This window comes from Manacus candei, unplaced genomic scaffold (genome assembly GCF_025592945.1).
Source record: "Manacus candei isolate 608988 ecotype Guabito, Panama unplaced genomic scaffold, ASM2559294v1 h1tg000151l, whole genome shotgun sequence".
In the NCBI taxonomy this organism is placed as follows: Eukaryota; Metazoa; Chordata; class Aves; order Passeriformes; family Pipridae; genus Manacus; species Manacus candei.
In genome coordinates, this window is record NW_026138199.1 from 1,157,369 (window position 1) to 1,177,828 (window position 20,460).

The 20,460-nt window shown below is 50.2% G+C and overlaps 1 protein-coding gene across 3 annotated transcripts in view; it reads right to left on the bottom strand.

The window, feature by feature from the left end:
* Nucleotides 1–13,936, bottom strand: part of SCMH1 (Scm polycomb group protein homolog 1) — a 69,862-nt gene extending 55,926 nt beyond the window's left edge. For all 3 annotated transcript variants that reach the window (XM_051772241.1, XM_051772240.1, XM_051772239.1), the window contains exon 1: nt 13,804–13,936. The gene's annotated coding sequence lies outside the window, so the exon portion shown is untranslated. The remainder of the gene's footprint in view (nt 1–13,803) is intronic.
* Between the last annotated feature and the right edge of the window lie 6,524 nt (nt 13,937–20,460).

Sequence of the window (20,460 nt, forward strand, 5' to 3'; positions counted from 1 at the left end):
CTCTGAGGCATGGGCTTTTTCCTTGGGCAGCAGAAAGGCAGCCAGGGCTGGAAGAGTATCCCAGGGCATGCCCAGCTCTGAGCGTGGCTCCCTCTGGCAGCCACAGAGCACAGCCCACAGTACAAGCACCGCTGAAATGCATCTTAATCCAATTAAACTCTCACCCCCACTGCTCTTACCAACAGGCTCTTCCAAAAGCTCATCCCTAAGGGGAGACAGATTCAATTTACCTGTGCCAGATTGGAAGGGACCTGCAGGGTTAGAGGGGAGCCTGCTCCGCAACATTCTTCCCCCAAATGTGGCAACTGCAATGGCAGTAAAACAAAAATGAGAAAATGTGGGTAGAAGACGCTGTCCCGTCTCTGCAGACCTCATGAGATGCATGTAATCCCTTTATCTCCAAAGCCTCCGCTCCTTCGGAGCGCATAATTATGAAAAGAGTTAAAGCTGAGGCTCTTAATGTCTCTTCTAGGCACTTCTTTATTCCACTCAAGGCACTAGTCACATCTGAATTATTTCCTGGGGTTGTTTGGACTTCCTATTATACAGGGATGATTATGGTGAACCTTGGGATGGAATCCAAGTTGGATCTCAGCATTACCATGTTTGATTGAAAGGGGAGCTGAAGGTTTGTTGACAGTGTGCCAAGCTTCAAACCTCGCTGGACAATGCTGCTGCCAGCAGGCCAGAGGCTTCCAGAGAGGAGAGGGAGAAAACTACCCACAGTGAAGCTGAAAAATGGTTTTATGAGGTCAGATGCATACCCCACAGATTAGGATGGGGGGAAAAAAGGGAACTGTGCATACTGCCAGAGGACTGTGAGAATGACGCTTCTTGGAAATCCCATGGGACAGCCACGAGAGAATCCTGATGGTTTCTCCGGATGCAAAGCGCCTGGAGTCATTGATTTTTTTCCCCACGAAAGCACAGGTCTGGAGCGCCATGACCACTGCAGCCAGTAAAAATCCCTTCCATGCAACCTCTGCTTCAGCTGAGGTTTCCCTCACAGTCATCTTTCCATCAAACACAATTAGTGTTTCCAGCAATAAAGAGCTGTCCTTTATGATTCCCTCAGGAAATGCCAGGGCAGCACTGTAAGCTCCTGCCCATCGTGGGTGACGGTGCTGCTGCCATTCCAACCTCCCAGCTGGAGGCTCTGGCTGTGCCAGGTCCTGTTTCAGCTCTGTTCTGGAAGCCCATCTGTGCACCATGGGTTACATGGGAGCATCCAGTGGCATCTCAGCCCCATGAGAAAACCAGCATGGACACATGATAAGCAGATCATTCAGTCATAGAACTGGAAGGGACCCAAAAGGGTCATCCATCCAACCCCTGGCCCTGCACAGGACCATCCCCAACAATCCCACCCTGGCCCTGGGAGTGTTGTCCAAACCCTCCTGGAGCTCTGGCAGCCTTGGGGCTGTGCCCACTGCCCTGGGGAGCCTGGGCAGTGCCCAACCAGCCTCTGGGGGAAGAACCTTTTCCAACCTCAGCCTGCTCATTCAACATCTTCTTTTGCCATTTTTAACCTCTGTGGTGGAGAAAGAAAGGCACTTTCAGCCTACCTGAGAAATGAGAGGACTGTCAGTGCAGGATCTGACACCTCTGATCACTTTTGGTTTTCACAGCACACTTGACTCAGATTTCTGCCTAACCCATGGACACCAGAACTTTTGCTGGTCTAAACCCACAAACCCCAGGTTTTCCTCTCGATGCTCTGGTGAGCTGACTGACCTCTCTCCTGGGCAGAAGCCAAAGACCAGCAGGTAGCAGCCAGGACTGAGCACCAGCCTGCTTGGAACCAGACATGCAGGCAAGGAGTCCTAAACCTAAATGCCAAACAAAAGCTTATGTGGGACCTGAAGGAAACTCTCAGGAGTGGAGCAGCTGCAGAGTTTGAGGAGGGGAGTCAGAAGTTTTCTTGACCAATGAGTTAATTTCCTTCCATCTTCCTGCTATCATCCTCCTGGACAAGAGTGGAGTTTTAATTCTCCTTGTCTGTGCAAAGCCACATTTTTGGCAGCTCCAAACAAAGGCTGATGAAGCTACAGCACCTCTGGAAGCACCTCCCCTGATCAGGGGGAGGCGTACTGTACAATGAATGCTGGTATTTCCATCTGGAGTACTGATCCCCTTGTGTGAGCTGAAATACCTGATGGCTGCAAACCATTACTCCTCTTTCTACCAGAAAGATTTTGTGTAATTTCCAACATCTCTCTTTCTCTGGAACTAATTTTATCTTTCTACCATGTAAGAAGTGGACTGATAAACTCCAGACTTCACGACAAGCTCCTCACAAACACATTCTTGTGTTAACACACTGAGGTGTCTCGAAGATGTGATCACAAGTAACACACTTCCTCAGCCCCTGAGCCAAGTCTCAGGGGAGCACATATTTTAAAAGACAAAAACACGTGAAGAACTTGGATAGATCATGTCTGTACAATGAAAATATTAACTTTATTACTTCCTTTTGAACACCTTCAGGGTGGAAGGGAGAGGAGATGGGTCAACCTCCTAGAAAGTGGCAGCTGGACCATCAGACACTGCTGAGTTGAGCTCAAGGGATCGTCTTCAGCATGAGTGTGAAAACCAGGGACCAGTGGGAGGAATCATCACCATGAGGGAACCTACAGCAGTTACCAGTGCTCATGACTGCAGAGGAAATGAAATAAAACCTTGCAGGATCCCAGTAAAGGTTTCCTTCGCTATCAAAAAAACCCTCAGCATGGGCCTTGGCTCAAACCAGAAATATCCTGATGTGTATCACTGTGAGCAGACCTGGCTCTCCATGAAGACTCAAGAGGCTGCAATAAAGACAAGTTTGGCCCACTCCAGGAACAGGATACCCAGGCTGAGAGAACTGAGAGAGGAAAGGGCTTACAACAAAAGCCAGGTGAGATAATCTGGCTCGAGTCTGCTAAAGGAAGCCCCTTAACAGGATGAATCTTCTCAGTACAGACATGTTTACTGACGAGCTGGGAGTTACAGTCATCCTGCTCCGCAGCTGCCATTTCTGCAGAGAGAGGAGTGGGCCCTCCAGCCCCTCAAATCCCCCTTGGAAAGATGGGGCTTGACTGCTGTAAGAAATCCTCACACTGGGGAAAAATCAGAACTGCTTTTGTTCTAAGACTAGTGATGGTTTGTTTCTCAGAACCCAAAGCCATTCCCCTCCCTCAAACAGAAAGAAAACAGTGCAAAACCTAAAGCCTTCCCATTCAGGACAACATGAAATCTTGGAATGGTTTGGGTCAGAAGAGACCTCAAAGATCCTCGTGTTCCAATCCCCCTGGATTGGAACAGGGCAAGGATATACAGCACTCAGAGGATCCTGTGCTGCTCCTCCCCTGGCAGAGCCATGTTCAAGGCTTGGAGCCAAGGCCTGGGCTGCCTCCCATTGTCAGGGACAGGGAATGGCCCACCATGAACACAAACTTAAGCTAATCATACAAATCCCCTGTGGCCACAGCTGAGGTTAAGGAAGCTTCACTGTGCTCCACAATCATTTCAGCAACCCCTTCATGGTTGGTCCTGCTGCTGAAGTCACTCTGAGGTTCTGTGTCGCTGTTCTTCCCCTGGGTGAGCAATGTCTGTGTCCCACATCCCCATGTAAACAAGGCCACCAGCACCATGGCTGTCCAAAACTGCTCTGCACAAGCTTAGGGAAAAGCGGCAGGTCTCTGTTTCTGGGTGTTACACGAGACATTTCTGACCTGCACCACCACTGTACCTCAGTGGAGCTCTCCCAGATGCACTGCAACAGCACCCAACAGGGAGGACTGGCTTTTTGGGCAGCTGAGGCTCCTGTTCCATATAGAACAGGACTTCAGTGCCATATGGGAAGAACATGCCAAAGCAAGCAAGTCAGTCTGTGTGCCTTAGGCTGCTGTTTCTGCCACTGAACCATCTGTGTCTCAGCTATTTGGTGTCAGCACGACTCACACAGCTAAAAGTTCAAGTCTCCTGCTTCTAGAAGAGCAATGGCCTGGGTTACAGAGTGGCATGGCACTGCACCCAACATCCACTGAGGACACCTGGAAGCAGAGGAGATTATCATGCACGGGCCACTCTGTAGCCTGATTCCAGCCTGTTCTGACCATCCCCTGATGACCAGGGGCCAGGCCACAGGCCAGTTCTGCACATAGCTGGGTTTCTTTTCATGGCAATCCCAGGAACATGGAGAGGTGTGGAATATGGTGCACCCCACACACCTCTGGGCTGGGTCATGCCTCCCCCACTGCCCAGGGACAAGCTGGAGGGTGCCCACCGAGGGCAGGGTGTGATGCAGAGCCCCCCAAGGGGACACCCAGCCCAGGGGGCACAGCAGGGAGGCCAAACTGCTGCAGGTAGTAAAGGAAGTTTTGCAGCAATGGGGCTGTTTCAGTGTGCACTGAGCCCCAAGCCAAAGCCAAGAGCTATTACTGAAAGCAGATGGCTTACAGGGGACCTTGAAATGGGATTCTGCCTGTGGCAGTTACAAAGTCACCCCACACAAAAGCACACAATAGGATGCTTCAAAGTCTTTAAATAAGAATTTAAACAGGAGTACATTAAAAACCAGTGCATGGTTTCCATATCACCACCAGACAGGCCAGTAGAGCCCCCCTCCCACAGACAACCATGGCTGCTTTCCCAGACAGCAGTTACACATGTGATGGATGTGGCCCCAGAATGGGCTCCAGTGTGGAAATGCTGCACAGGTCAACATCCAGTATATATATCTATATAAAAAAATGTTTAATTAACCTTATACTTAATTCTCTACTGGACTGTATCTTATTAAAAAAAAAGCTCTTTATGGGATGAAAGATACGGGAGGGGAGGATCAGGTGGATAAATATATACATGGTTTGTAATATTAACTAATGAAATAAATACAACTAAATGCCAGGACAATGTATTCCCTAGTAAGGGGAAACAGGAGGCAATCCAGAAAGGGCTCTGACTTCCAGTCATGTCTCTATTGGAAATGTCAGGACAGAGTGAACATCGATGCTGCAAGCAGGATGTGAGAACTCCTCAAAGAAGATTTTGCATTAACTATTTCTAGTAATGTCAGTTTGACACAGTTTCAGCAGAACATCCTCAGGAGACCATAAGCAAGGAAAGGCAGCTTGAGGGGGAATAAAAAACCAAAGGGATGGTAATTAGGGGACAAAACAGAAATGTAAATGAGGAAAACCTTGGAAAGAGACGGGAAGGAGATGACCCAGTCCCTTACAATACCCTGTACCTCACAAGCACAGGGGAGGAGGATGATCCTCAGGGACAGACACATGGAGGCAAAGGTTTCCACTGAAACGGCAGGAAGGGAGATGAGAGCTCCAGGAGCAGAGGAGAGCAAACCAGCCCTGAGGAAAAGGTGAGGGACGAAATCACCACTCTCTAATGAGCTAAATATTGAGATGTGGGGGATGATGATCATTACATACACCTACAATTACATTTTCCTTCTGCTTTCCTTCTATAACCAATCCTAACAATTAAATGGAATGCTTAGCAACGTCCCTTGGGAAAATACACTGGATGAAAACTGTCATCCTGAAGCCTCTGATGGCATCAAAGCAATCACTGAGCGTGTTACTGGAGTGTGCAAGGTGCTCTCTTCCCTCATCCAGCACAAAGGAACAACCTTCCCTGGAGTTAAGTATTTCTTAACTTCCTGGGGTCCAGCACCAACACAAGCACGTCCCTACTGACAAGGAGTGGGGGCCCCACGACTTCAGTCACACTCAAGGCTGAATTCTTCACAGATCCATATACAAACCACTGTCCCTGACTGAACAGCCACACAGCCAACCTTCCCAAACCTTCCAAATACAACTCTCTCTGCCCTCCTGAACCTGCTCTCTCAGAGAAGGCAAGGTAAAATGATCCCTTTAGTGTGTATATATATATATATATATAAATCTATCCTTAGTGACAAAACGCAGGGTCTCCCTGCCAAGCAGCAGAGCCAGACTCACAGTCAAGCTCTCCCCTCCAGCACTCCCAGTAACTGATTCTTCTTGTGCAAACGGAGGACAGATGAGAAACAGTTCCTACTGATCTGCCCCATCTGCTAAAGAAATGAGAAAGATAAAATATCCAAACCCTCAGGGTATGGAGCAGAGCCACAAAACCTTTATTTACCTCTGCTAGAGCTGAAGAGGAGTCGGTCTCTGCTACTTGGAGCACCGAGACAGAGATAATCCAGCCCTCACAGGGAGAAAGAGGGACATCAGGGAGGGTGAAGGGAGAGGCTGTGCCATTCCTCCTGGTGCTGGCCCGCTCTGGCCCAGCAGCAGCCTGCCAAGGCAAAGGGCTGCCCAGGAGAACAGCTCCCAGAAACTCACTGTACCCCAAGGGAATGGCGTGTCAGGGCAGGAAACAAGCATCTTTGTTTTATTTTCTCACTCATGTAGAGAGATATTAATTTGTCTGTTTCTTAGGAAAAGGAAAGGAAATTGCAGCAGTGCAACATGTCAAGAGAAACCAGGCTCACTGAGGATGGGTATTAATTACTGCTTGCTATTTTTATCCTGTGTATAACTCTGGTCTCGTCTATGACTTAAGGAGCTAAAATCCCAGGAGCCAAAACTGTGTATCTACTGAAATAGGTGAAAGATCCTTTACAGGGTGTAAAGTCTTGATATAGAGAAATTCTAACAAGTGCCCATCAAAATTTCAGTCAATTTTAATAAGAAAAGAAAGAACAATCTAGCAGTACACAGAAATATTATCTCAGGAGAATTACTCCCAGAGAGGAAAAATCACTAGCCAGTTCCTGCAGGAAACCCTGAACAGATGGCTGTTAATTATGGAAAGAAAAAGTTGTTAGGCTGCTTTACATTCCTGAAGGGCCAAGAGTTTGGACAACTAAAAAGTATATTTTGAGGCCCTTTACTGTTTTCTGTACAACACACAGTAGATGCCAATAAAAAAAAACAACAAACCATGACCACAAGCAACCAAAAGTCCATCCTGCAGCTCTGCAAGTATGTTCAGTGTCTGCCAACGAGCTAATGAAAACAAGGCCCTCTTACAGACTGTATCTGCTCGACATTCAAGTACCTGCTGGACATTTTGTACAGCTTATAAAGCCATAAAATATCACAGGGCATTTACAGATTTTCCAGCTGACAATGATATGAAATAACTGAGCAGCCATGGAACACTCCGAGTCCTCTGGGCAGGCAGAGGATAACACTGAACAGACACTGCCACACACACAACTGGAGACTCTGCCAGCACTGGACCAGATGAGATCAAAGCTCAGGGTGATGGACAAAGAGCCAAGATTCCAAAGCCATCCCTTAGCCTCACTGTAATGCTGGAACAACAGCCCAGATCTACAGTGCAGGGCTTGGACAATGCCCAAGTGGAAGCAGTTCCTCCTGCTCTCTCCAGGCACAGCAATTCACTGCCAAGGGAGCCACTACCTCCTGCCATGCTAGGGACATGTGGATACAGCCACCCAAACTCCTCCAGGCTGGGGCTGTGGAAATGACAATGTGCACTTCCCCTCTGGAGGCACGGGAGCAGCCAGGAGATGGGCCAGCTGCCAGGGGTTATTGCCCTGGAGGTAGGAGTCAAGGGCTCCAGGTAAGCACCAAGGTGGTGGCCTCGTTGGATAGAGCTGATACCTGCTGCCAGTCAGTGATAATATCCTCTGGATGGTGTCAACTGGACATAACATCAGGCACAGCAGGGACTCTGCTACAGAAAAAAATCAACATTTTATTGCACACAAGGACGTGCTAAGCACCAAAACTCGAAAGATTTAAATTTCCATCACCTAGGGAACAACATGGGAACCATGTACTATCCAGTTACTGAACTAGGAACCACTTCCAACACAGATGTAAACTAACAACAATCACAACATTTCATGGCTGGTGGCCCTTCACTACATCAGCAAGTCTCAGTTCTCCACCCGAAGCTGACACTCTAACAGAGATCCCACCTGAAAATACTTTTCACTGATGCCATACTGCCTCAAGAGTTATTTCCTTGAAGAGTGTGACTAATAACTTAGGACACCACTTGATGAGGAGGATGTCTCCATGGCCTTTCTGAAGGCAGGCACAAGCTCCCCAGACACCAGAAAATTTGAGTGGGACTCATGCCAGCCCAAATGCAGCATCCCAGCTCCTGGGTCAGGGCTGCCTCACCCTGGGCTTGCAGCCAGAGAAAAGCAGGGAGTTTGACACTGCCAGGTACCTCTCACCAGTGCCACAGGTCTGGAGAGCTGGTGTGTGCACACACAGAATCACTGAACGGCCTGGGATGGAAGGGACCTTAAAGCCCCTTCCATTGCAGCCCGGCCATGGGCAGGGACACCTTCCACTAGCCCAGGTTGCTCCAAGCCCCGTCCAACCTGGCCTTGGACACTTCCAGGGATGGGGCAGCCACAGCTTCTCTGGGCAACAACATTTTGAACTAACGGTTTTTAATGACTGTTAGTGACTAATGACTTTTAATGACATCTTCATAAAATGTATCACTAACTAAAACTCTTTAAATGTTCAAGACATGCATTTTGGTACAGAAGTATAAGACAACTGGGGAATTTGTGATATACAATTTTAATAAAACCCATGTCACCTCATGCGCCGCATTTTCCGTGACATCAGCACAGATGCAGGACTGTTAGTCATGGCCAACACAACACACGGATCTGGGGCTGCCCAGCTGCCACACGTGTCATTAAATCCACAGCAGTGCCCGAGAGCCAGCAGATGCTCTCTGAGCACAGAAGGGAAAGGCAGAGAGGAAGATCAAACCCTGCACAATGACTGCTTTTACATTTACAGAATTTTTCTTCTCTTTGTTAGCCTGCCAAAGAGAAGGTGAAATGTTGAAATGATGGGGTTAAAGTGCAGCAATACCAGCCTGAAATCAAGCAAAGCTTCTTAATCTCAGAATAGTCAGGCACTGGAATGGATTGCTGATGGAAAAGTCAGAATCACCATCATTGAAAATCTTTAAGAAGAGTTTAGACAAGCTTCTAGGAAACACTACATGTAGGTGATCCTTCAAGGTCACTTCTAGAAACACTGAAACCACAAGACTTTCTCCATAAGCACCTCTCTGATCACACAGCCACTGCACTATTTTGATGGACTGCAGCATCTTTTTTAAGATTTGTTGGAACAAGAAAAAAAAACCCAAAGCAACCACAGCCAGCATGCAGGGAGCAGCAGTCTCCGGGCTGTGGGAGCAGTCACTGGACTTATTTTTAGAAAGTGGAATTGGTACAACTTCCTCTGCAGTCCTGACTCCATCAGCTCTTCTGCCTGCTCTTCGTGCCTTCGCTTAACTAACGTGGAGAGAGCAGAAGTTTCTTCTCCCTTATGGGTGCCACCTGGGCAGGAAAGGCAAAGGCAGGGACACAGCCAGGGCAGGCAGGGAGGCTCCCACAGCCGGGAGGAGCAGGGGGAACACCAGCTGTCCCCCCACTCGCTGCTCACACAGCCCCTAGCTCCCAGCACTGCCAGCGTGGGGGGACAGGGCTCGGCGTGGGGAAGAAGGCAGAGGCTGCTCCAAACGGGAAGGGAGAGAGGCCCAGGAGCAGGGATAAGGTGTGGCCATGGCACGGAGAGGCGTTCCAGCGCTGCCTTGTCCAGGTGGGTGACAGTGGGGTGACTGCAAGCAGCAGCCAAAGGGACCGTGGCTCACTCGGTGGAGAAACACCGGGCTTCGCCCTGTGCAGCCTCTGCCAACACTGAACTCCACACAAGCATCCTCCAGGTCCCCCCAGGCACAAATCCCACTTTTCCCAGCAGGACACTTCCCTGGAGTCACGCATCAACAGCATTCTGGGGAGATCAGAAGGTGCACCTATTCCCTTCACCCCCAAGCAAACTGCAGTATGTGTCACTCCAGCAAGGGGTGAACCGAACAAGGGGTGAACCGAACTTGTCACAACATCCAGGAGAAAGGACCTGGCACAGTGTCCAGTGAAACCCTGGAAGGGCCAGGAGAGGAGAGGAATAGCATGAAACTCAATGGGCAAAGATTGAGCTTCACAAATTTCCACTGGCATCTCTTTCTACAGTTTCCGCTGCTGAAAACAAACCTGAGCCACAGGGAGGTTTCTGGACTGTTCACACTGTCAGTCTGGAAAACAAGCTCACTGAAGCTGGGTAACTCAGAGCTCACTGAAGCTGGGTAACTCAGAGCTCACTGAAGCTGGGTAACTCAGAGCTCACTGAAGCTGGGTAACTCAGAGCTCACTGAAGCTGGGTAACTCAGAGCTCACTGAACCTGGGTAACTCAGAGCTCACTGAAGCTGGGTAACTCAGAGCTCACTGAACCTGGGTAACTCAGGGCGCATAGGCTGGCAGGAGGCACCTCCAGGAGTTCTGCTACTGACTGTGCTAACACCATTCCATTTACAACATGTACAAAAAAAACTTCTGACCAAGAAATGGAGAGGGGAAGGATGTATTTCAGAAGCACAAGCTTGTCCCAGGGAAAAACCAGTCCTGCCCTGAACTGCCATGCCAGCTGCCTTGTGTTGGTAATGGCCACATCGATTCTGCTCTGCTCTTAGTTCCTTACTCCAGTGATGACACTAACCAGACCCTAGAGCTGCAGGGGTGACTTCCCAGCCCTCAGGAAGCCAAGTGCTTTCGGCTTCTCTGCCGCAGCTCAGACATCACCCGTCCATCTGGCCTGTTGGACGCGGCTGCCACGCAAACAGCCGAGGCAGCAAAACGGACGTTCATCTTTTCCTTCAGTTCTCAGCCAAATTCTTGATTTTTTTGCTCAGGATGAGTCTGCATAAAAGCGTGAGACTCTGCCCAGTGAGAGCAGCACAGACACAAACTCTGCTTAAACCCCTGCTACAGAGGCAGAGACATTTGGTAGGTGTCTGAGTGAACCCTGCAGACTGCAAACCGTGTATCACAGCATCTAAATCTGCCAGAGGTGGTGTGTCAGTGCATCTTGCCTCATTTCTCAGGGACCCCTCCTTGTTAGGAAACTTTTCAAACATAAACGGAGGCATAAATGACTCCAAATCTGTTTGTGTCACTGCAAACTGACTTTCAGTTGTAGGCAAGAAAAAGAAAAGGAAAAACGACTGGGGGCTACATGCAAACATTACTATTCAAGAGCCCCAACTAACTCAGCCCAGCTCAGAGCCCGGGTCACCAGCACACTGCTCCAGGAGCAGACAGGAGCTCAGGAGCATGCAAAGTCCTCTGTCACAAACACACAGTCCAACCTGCAAATCTGCAAACATGTGATCTGCATTCCTTTTCACACAACAGTACTCAGACATACCCAAAATGGCATCATTTGGGCCCATTATTACAACTGCTCTGCAGAAGCCCCACTGACACAGTCCTGCCCCGACTGACCACGGCGCTTTAGGCAAAGTGTGGATGGAAGCAGAGCCCAGCGAGGGGCAGAGATCAGCTGGGCAGACAGGCCCATGTGAAAAGAGCAGAGAAACAGAGCTTGGTCAGCTCAGGAAGAGAAGACAAAGTCTTCAAATGCTTCAAATTGAACTGCAGAGATGTAGGGAGTGGAGGGATGGAGGGATGTAGAGTGTTCTCCACGTGCTCTGGAGCTCAGAGAAGGAAGAGGTTTAAAGTGACAAAGATTTAGATTAAACACCCCAAAAACCCTCTCTAATGGTGAGGAGGCCCAAGTGTTGGCATACATCACCTGCACAGGATGTGGAATTACCAGCAGGAAGAGCCTTAGAAGAAGAACCATTACTTGAGAAGGGTTTAGACTTGTGTACCTGACCTTAGTCAGTGCTGGGAAAAATGAGGACATCTCTGCAGGTCCTCTGTGTCTGAAGCCATGAAACAAAGTTTCAGAGATTGCTTTAAATTAGACATAGGGCAGGGACACAGCTCTCGGAGCACTCTCACCCTAGACTGAAGCACAGCTACTTGATGAATAACATCATCATTTCATACCCCAACAGCATCTTTCACTTGAAGACACCTAATTGTCCTGCAAAATTCATTAAGTTTCTAGAGAAGTGCGCCAAGAGCTAAACTTTATAAAAATTTTAGGCACAGGAAAAGCAGGGCCACAGGCTCAGCACTTGCAGGGGGTGCCACTGGGCCTCCTGTTCTAAAGTCTGCATTTGCTTTCTTTTAATTAGCTAATCACCTGATTTATTTCATACCAAATATTTGACTGAAAAGCAGATTATCAAGGTGCAGAACTGTCACTTGCTGCTTGCTGAGATGCAAATACCAAACCAGGAGGATCAAGGTGCAGCATATCTCTCTCAAACAAAACAGGCTCGAACCCTTAACTAAATAAATCCTTTAAATAACACAGAAATACCTGCATTTCCCTTCTGCCCTTTTGTACAGGACTCCCTGATTTCCATCTGCATTTTCATACCATCTACTGGGCAGATCCTGAACTACCCGCTGGCACATGGAGGCCCTGCAGGGCTGCAGCCCACAGCAGCTTGACCCAAGCTGAGCCCCCCACGAGCCCAGTTTTATTCCCCATATAAACACCAAGCACAAGACAGTGCCTGGGATGAAGCACCATCCCATACCCCAAATATTCCTAGCAAGTGCATGGGGACAGCACAGTCTGGCCAGCAGAAGTGTGAGGGTAAGGAGAGGAAGGCAAGAGGAGGAGGAGGCCCAGCCCAGCCCACACCGTTGCTCAGGCGTTGAACCGAGGTGGGAGAACATCTTCCCCCAATATTACTGGCTGCGAAGAGCAGCGACCACATGGCTGTTCCCAGCCACTCAGTGCACGCTGTTTACTATAAACAAAAACAGTAAACAGAAACTCAGCCAAAAAACCAAAGCCGGGACCCCGGACCTGGGTCTCCATACCCTGACTTTCCCCATGGAAATAATTAGTTTCATAGTCAGCCGCTGAACCCAAACCACCCAAGGCCCGAGGGAGCCAAGCTGCTCAGTGCATCCCAAACTCGGGTCGCCTGTTTGGATTTGCCAGCTCTGCCTTCAGTCATCCAAACTGCTGCCACAGTTTCACACGGGAGCTTCAAAGAGCCTGCGGATTAAACCTGCGCGGCAGGAGCCAGCCGACACGGGGGTTATTTTTAAACATCTCAACTGTGCACGAAACGCTCGAATGTTGTCTCACTCCCAGCTCTACCCCAGCACCCGGCTCGGGGGGGCTGTGAAGGAGGCGCAGATTTTCCCCCGGGATGGTGGTTATGGGGTTTCTCCGGCAGGTCCCGGGGGTCACCCCGACACCTCCAGCTGCAGGATTCCGCGGGGGTCCCGCTCGGAGCACCGGGGTCCATCCCCACACCCCCGGGGTCACAGGACGGTGTCACTGAGCCCGCAGGGCTCGACGGGGAGGAAGGGCACAAACCCCCCGGGCACAGCCCGCAGGCGGGGGCCACCCCCCGCAAATCCCGGCAGCTCGTCCCGCTTCCCCCTTCCTGCCGGGAGCGTCCGGCCAACACTGAACGGCGCCGGGGCCCGGGGGAGGCTCCGGCCGGGCCAGGCACCGCTCCGAGGCCTCGGGGCGAGGCGGCACCACGGCTGCCCCAGGCCCTGCCCGGGGACACCCGGCAGAGTAACAAAGCCCTGGAAGCGGCTTCCCCGGGAGCCACAGCCCGGCCGGGCAGCGGCGGGGCCGGGGGGCCCGCGGGGCGCTGCCTCGGGCCGGGGGGGGCCGGGGCCGGGCGGTCCCCAGCAGGTGCGGGCGGTGACAGCCGCCCCCGGCCCGGGCACCGCGCGGAGGCGGCCGGGCCGCGCTGACAGGCGGGAGGGGATCCGGGCCGGCCGAGGGCCCGACCTTCGCCCGCCCCCGTCGCGCCTTCCCGGGCCGGGCCGGGCCGAGCCGCCCCCTCACCTGCGCGGCCGCCGAGCGCTGGCGCTGCTCAGTCCCTCGGTCCTTCAGTCCCTCGCCGCCGCCGCCGCCGCCATGTTCGCGCTGCGCAGGGAGGCGGGGAGGGAGCGGGGGGAGCGGGAGGAGGGACCGGACAGCCCGGCCCGGCCCCGCCGCCGGAGCGGCTCCGGGGACAGCGGGGATGGGGGGCCGAGCGGCCGGGCTGGGTTCGGGCTCGGCTCGGCCCGGCTCAGGTTCGGCTCGGCCCTCACAAATTCCCCCCGACCGTCGCTGCCGACTCCGGACTGTCCTCCCTCGGGGACAGACCGCCGTGCTCACTCCGGGCACGGGGCAGACCCTCAGTGTCTTCCCTGTGGGGAAGGGACCCCCGTGTGCCCACAAGGGCCCCTCTAGGGCGGGGCAGACCCCCACCGTGATCTCCAGCCTGGGAACAGCCCCACGGTGCCAACTCAGGACCCTTTGGACCCCACCGTGAGCCCCAGCCTGGGGACAGACACCCCTGTGCCATCCCAGCACCGCTGGCGCAGGACAGACCCTCCGTGAGCCCCAGCCTCAGGATGGGCCCCCCATGCCCACCCAGGACACCCACCCAGGACACAGGGGCACGGGGCAGACCCCCACCATGATCTACACACCCAGAATGGTGCCCCAGTGACTGCCCAGGACCCTCTGGGCATAGGGCAGAGCCCCACTGTGACCCTCAGTCTGGGGATGGACCCTCTGTGCCCATCAGAGACCCCCTGGGTACTGCAGAGTGATGTCCATCCATGTCTGGAGCCCCACTGGAGACAGCGAGGCCCCACACAGCACAGCCAGGTCCTGGGGACAGGCAACCCCCAATATTGCCTTTCCTCCGGTACTGGGCAGGGCCTCTCACCGCAGCACCGTCCCAGCTAGAGAAACCACAGGTGTACACATGTATTTGGGGACTATTTGGAATTTAGTGTCCCTAAATTCCCCCCAGGCAAAGTAAGACCCCTGTGACTCCCAGCTAAGAGGATCCCTTGTGCCACTGTTGTACCTCATTACCTTCACGCACCATCCAGACAGACCCCTGTGCAAGCTGACCCCATGAGCACCCACGGACCTTGGTGGTATCTCCTGACCAGAGACTTCTCTGTGATGTAGAGCAACCAGAGCCTGCAACTGGTACCTGAAAACCATTCCCTGTCACCCCTTATCTTGGGAACTCCCAGGTAACAAGCGATAGAACAAGAGGAAGTGGCCTCAAGCTGTGCCAGGGGAGGTTTAGATTGGATACTGTGAAAAATTTCTTCATGGAAAGGGTTGTCAATCCCTGGCACAGGCTGCCCAGAGCAGTGGTGGAGTCTGATGTGTAGATGTGGCACTTGGGACATGGGTTAGTGGTGGCCTTGGCAGCACTGGGTGAATGGTTGGACTAGATCTTAGAGGGCTTTTCCAACCCAAACGATTGGTGGTTCTGTGTGACACGTGGCTACTGCAAGGGCCACCTTTGCTCTCACATCCTCTCTCTGCTCCTTGGATTGCCCAGAGAAAAAAAAACCAACAAAATTCTTGTGTTCTCGAGATTCAGTTCACATCTAAAAGCTGCTCATCTGAGTGGTCAGTGGATCTAAAGGACCTCTGGCGGCAGCAGTGACTTCTCATGACCTGGGTATTTCACTGGGACATTGGAGGCTTCACAGAATCACAGAATGGTTTCTGTTGGAAGGGACCTCAAAGACCAGCCAGTTCCACCCCCTGCCATGGACAGGGACACCTTCCACTTGCCCAGGTTACTCAGAGCTCCATCCAACCTGGCCTTGGACACTTCCAGGGATGGACATCCACAGCTTCTCTGGGCAACCTGTGCCAGGGCCTCCCCACCCTCACAGGGAAGAATTTTTTCCTAGTATATTTTCCTATATATTTTCCTACATGCCCTTGGAGTGACACAGGCATGTGACAAGTCTTCTCAAGGAGAAAGCATCTGAACCATTTCCAAAGTACTTATAGTGACATGGCTAACGTTGGAGTCTCTCCCTGAGTGATTTCTTGTGCTGGGAGATTACATGGAAACTTGAGTGGTTTAGGTCAAAACTGAGGCAGAAGATCAGAAGAAAACATTGCTAGTGTGGACAGGGCTTAATGGAGTCTGGAAAGGTTGTTCCTAGAAAGCCCTGCTGTGTTTGGGGGCTTCCTGCAGTGAGTGGCTTTGTTACCTGTGATGGAGGGAAGGCAGAGCCAGGATTCAGCTGTTCCCTGCCTGCTGCCAAATCTGTGCAACCTCCCGGTCCTGGCTGGGAACCCGCACTGGGGCCGGCCAGGGAGCACAGGGTGAGCGAGAGCTCTGGGGTTCATCGAGATGGGGGACCTTCCCACCACTGCCCAGGTCTTCAGGAAGGGCTGGAACCACCTCAGCCCATTCCTGTGCTCCTGTGCTTCCTCTTGTGCTTCCCTTCAGAGGAGTGAATGCCGTGGCTGTGTTGGGCTGAAGGCTGCAGGATTCCCAAGGGACTGGATCTCGTGGCTGGACTCTGTCTGCTGAAGACAAGAGACACCACAGAGGTGCTCACACTGGCCTGGTTCAGGTGCTGAACTTGGTTCAGCCTCTGTAAGGCTGAAGGTCCTGCCCAAAGCCAAATAAGCTTCTGCCTGACCAGCAGCTGACTTCTGGGGTACAACAACTAGTCCAGAGGTCTTCAACCCCCTTCTCAGGGGAATAAAAAGGAATCAATACTCTCAGAGCAAAATAAACCCGTATTTGCCTCTTTCTTCCCTCCCCCCCCCCCAAAAAAGGGGCATAGTTCATCAAACAGAGCTGTTCCAGAGCTGCTGTTTGGAGGCTTCTCATGTCTTCTGAACGGTGGCACTGACCATGCCGTGGACCAGCACTGGCCTGGAAAACCTTTTGTTCCTAAAATATTCACACTGAGAAATGGACAGTTGGAAATTCTGGTGAGGACTGTGCACTCTGTTTTAAGATGTGGAGCACACAGTTATGGTAGGACACGGAGGTGTGTTTGCTTCCTTCATGGTGCTGCCCCTCAACCTGGCATCTGAGCACCTTCTATATGAATTCACAAGTATTACCAATGCTCTTCATGGGTTTCATCAACTCTGGTATTTCCTCATTTCCACAATAATCAGGATTTCATGAATGGAATAAATGCACAAGAACTCAGAGCTGCAAGATGGAGGCAGGAGCAAAATTTCTTCATTGACTTTAATTTGGAATGAGCAGCAGCCGAGTTCAGAGGGATTTACATATGACATCCATATGAGCACCACAGGAATTCAGTTTGATTAATACTACAATGGAAACGAGCTGCAGAAATGGTTTGCCATTTATTCTGAAGTGTTGCCAGAAGAGCTCAGCGCATTTGCAGCCTGGTTTGGGCCAGCTCTCAGAGAGTGCCGGGGTGATGGATGGCTGGGAGGGAACAGCCTCAAAGGGGCACCGGTACCCAGTGCCCACAGAAGGAGAGAATATAAGGCAGGGGAATATAAAGCAGTGACTGGGAAGAAAACCTCCTGGGCTGTCCTTCTGCCCTCCCTCTGCCTCCCACGTTATCGCCTGCAAACGCCCTCGTAGGCTGATTCCCACTATTTGCAATGTTCCCATTGATGAACTGTGTTTTCTGCCACAAATTGATCCTCAGTCTGGCATGGATGACATAAATATAAACCATATTCTGCTAGAAAGAAAGAAAGAAAGAAAGAAAGAAAGAAAGAAAGAAAGAAAAAGAAAGAAAGAAAGAAAGAAAGAAAGAAAGAAAGAAAGAAAGAAAGAAAGAAAGAAAGAAAGAAAGAAAGAAAGAAAGAAAGAAAGAAAGAAAAAGAAAGAAAGAAAGAAAGAAAGAAAGAAAGAAAGAAAGAAAGAAAGAAAGAAAGAAAGAAAGAAGAAAGAAAGAAAGAAAGAAAGAAAGAAAGAAAGAAAGAAAGAAAGAAAGAAAGAAAGAAAGAAAAAGAAAAAGAAAAAGAAAAAGAAAAAGAAAAAGAAAAAGAAAAAGAAAAAGAAAAAGAAAAAGAAAAAGAAAAAGAAAAAGCCTAATGTCCCCTGGTCTGTGACTTTCTTATCCTAAATCTGATACTTAATAAAAAGGTGAGTAATAGGGCATCAGGAAGATCTAGAGGAACATGTGCACCCAGTATTCCTGCCTCTCTCATCCGTATGCTCTTCGACCTGACATCTCCCTTGGAGATGGGACATGGGAGTCTTTTCCCCATTCCTTGAAAGGTTATTTACAGAGATTAAAGCCCCGACAAGCAGCAGATCACCTTGCAGGACCTCCCATACGTTTCCTTTCCCAAAGCAGTCTCATATTGAGACCAGCTGTTGAATTTACCAGGGTCTGTCTGCCCCAGAGAGTCTATTTTTGCAGTGAAGATTTCGTGGCCTAAAAAATCACCTTTGTGAATACCAATGCAGTGAATTTTGGTAGTGGGAAATTGCCCGGCCTCGTGCCTCAAACGAGCAATCACAATTGCAGAGTGATCCACTGCGTGAAGGCTGCCCACTGCAAACCCATATGAGCCCCCCTTCCACCTCCTTGTGAGGCAAACGAACACATTTTCTCATTATAACACGTCTCTCCTTCTATTTCTCATGACTCCTTTCAACTGTTTCTGTCTTTTCCACATGCCAGGTGGACACCAAGTCTGGGTGCAAAGTGCCAAGGTGTCACCGTGCCATGTCCAGGGCTCACCCCCCTCCCCTCCCCTGCCTGGTTCAACACACCCTTTTCCGTCAGTAAATGCCCCCAAATTTAAGCTAAAACCCCTCTGTAAAGAATCCCTCTTGCAGTTCAGATCTGCTTTGCTCACCCTGAACTTCTTCCCAGAGTTGCTGCTTTCTTGATCCCACCCCTCCTTTGCCATTAGTGCCCGTCAAGCTTGGGTACATATTTATCATATTTCTGTTATTCTAATATGAAATGATTATATAATTATTATTTAATACCAACATACAACCCATAATTATCTGATTTCAGGCTGACTCAGCAGTTGACTGGTATTTCCAAAGCCTGCTATATTCTTCTGTCAACAGTTTAAGGATGCTTCTGTTTGGGTTATCCAGGTTTAGGTGTAAAAAAATCAGTTTATTTTCAGTGTATATTGTTTAAAGTTCTTGGCTAATAACAGTCCTGCAAGTCCTTCATCAGCCTTATGAAAAAGATCCGTGTTCTCTCCAAAGGCAGTATTTAGGAAGTTATTGAACACTTGATTTGTTGCTGCTGTTAATAAATTTCGTGTGTCTATTAATAGACCCATATGGGTTTGAATTCCCTTTGTTCCCAGCGTCTTCTAAACATTTCCTACTGATGCTCTTTGATCCTGCCAGCCACGAATCCTTCCTCTAATAGCTCGTTTCTTCTGTTCATACCCTTCACAAATTACTGCACGTCTTAATCTGCGCCGACCCCTCATCCTCCCGTAGGGATTCACGACTCAAGAGCCCTCTTTGATCCACGTGCTGGAAAGAAACGCTGTTCCCCAGGATACGAGGAGCTGCTGCGATGGGTCATTAGTGCCGTGGCTGCTGGTGGGCTCCCAGCCAGCGGCGAGGGGCGAGCCAGGGGCTCGGGAAGGGGCAGGGGCTGAGCCGCGGCCCCGCGGGGACGGAGCAGCAGGACAGGAACGAGCTGCTCGCTGCTCTGGGCCGGTGCCAAGAGAGCGGAGGCATCCTTCCCACAGCATGTGGGAGACTGTAAATCGCACCTCTAAGTCCTGTCCCACCACGCCTGGCACGCAGGGGCAGCACCACGCAGGTCAGAGCTGGAGGAACATTTTCAGGTTTTTGACCTTTCCACCCCCACCCAAACTTTGAAATCAACTGAGGTATTTAATGTAATTTAATAGGAACATTCTCATGTTCAGTTCTCCCTTTGCACTTTCTCCCTTCTTTCCTTTTTGCCATTTTCCCCCAACACAGCGTCTGCTCAGCTTCTCAAATTATTGTAAAAAATTTTAAGCAAGAGATTTTTCAGAATCATAATAAACTCTTGGACAGAGGAAACAGCTCAAGTTATTGATTCAGTTTGAGTCATCTTTTCTCAAATCACCCATCGAATTTCTGGCATTGCTTAGATTCAGGGTCATCTTGGACTCACTGATCAATACAAAATATTATCATTTATATGTCTTGCTATTTGTTTGCCCTTACTGCTCTTCAACACATACATGTCAATTTGGGATCATCAATTTACTATTTTTTCCCTTCCTTTTCCAGTGAAATAGGACAGATTCCAACTGTCACTCTCCTTACAATGTCATGACCATTTCAAGTATCTGAAAAAAAGTTTCTCCAGGCACTCCCCATCTCCATTCAGTTTTTTTGACTAAATTCTGCCCTCCAAAAAATACAGCCAATAGCTTGCAGTTCCTTTAGAACAACAGAGTCATTGTCTGCTGGCTGGACTCACCCTCTAGTGAATGTGACACCTTTCTAGTCCCTTCAGAACAGAACAACCCTTTAGAATGCAAAATAATATTAATTATTTTATGCTAATTGACAGAATGCATAATCAACAAACAAGAATGTAGAGTCCACACGTGACTGAGGGTTGTATTCATCTTTTCTTTGTGACAGGAGAAGGGGGAATGGCTTCAAGCTGAAAGAGAGTATGTTTAGATTGGATATCAAGAAGAAATTCTCTGCTGTGAGGGTGGGGAGGCCCTGACACAGGTTGCCCAGAG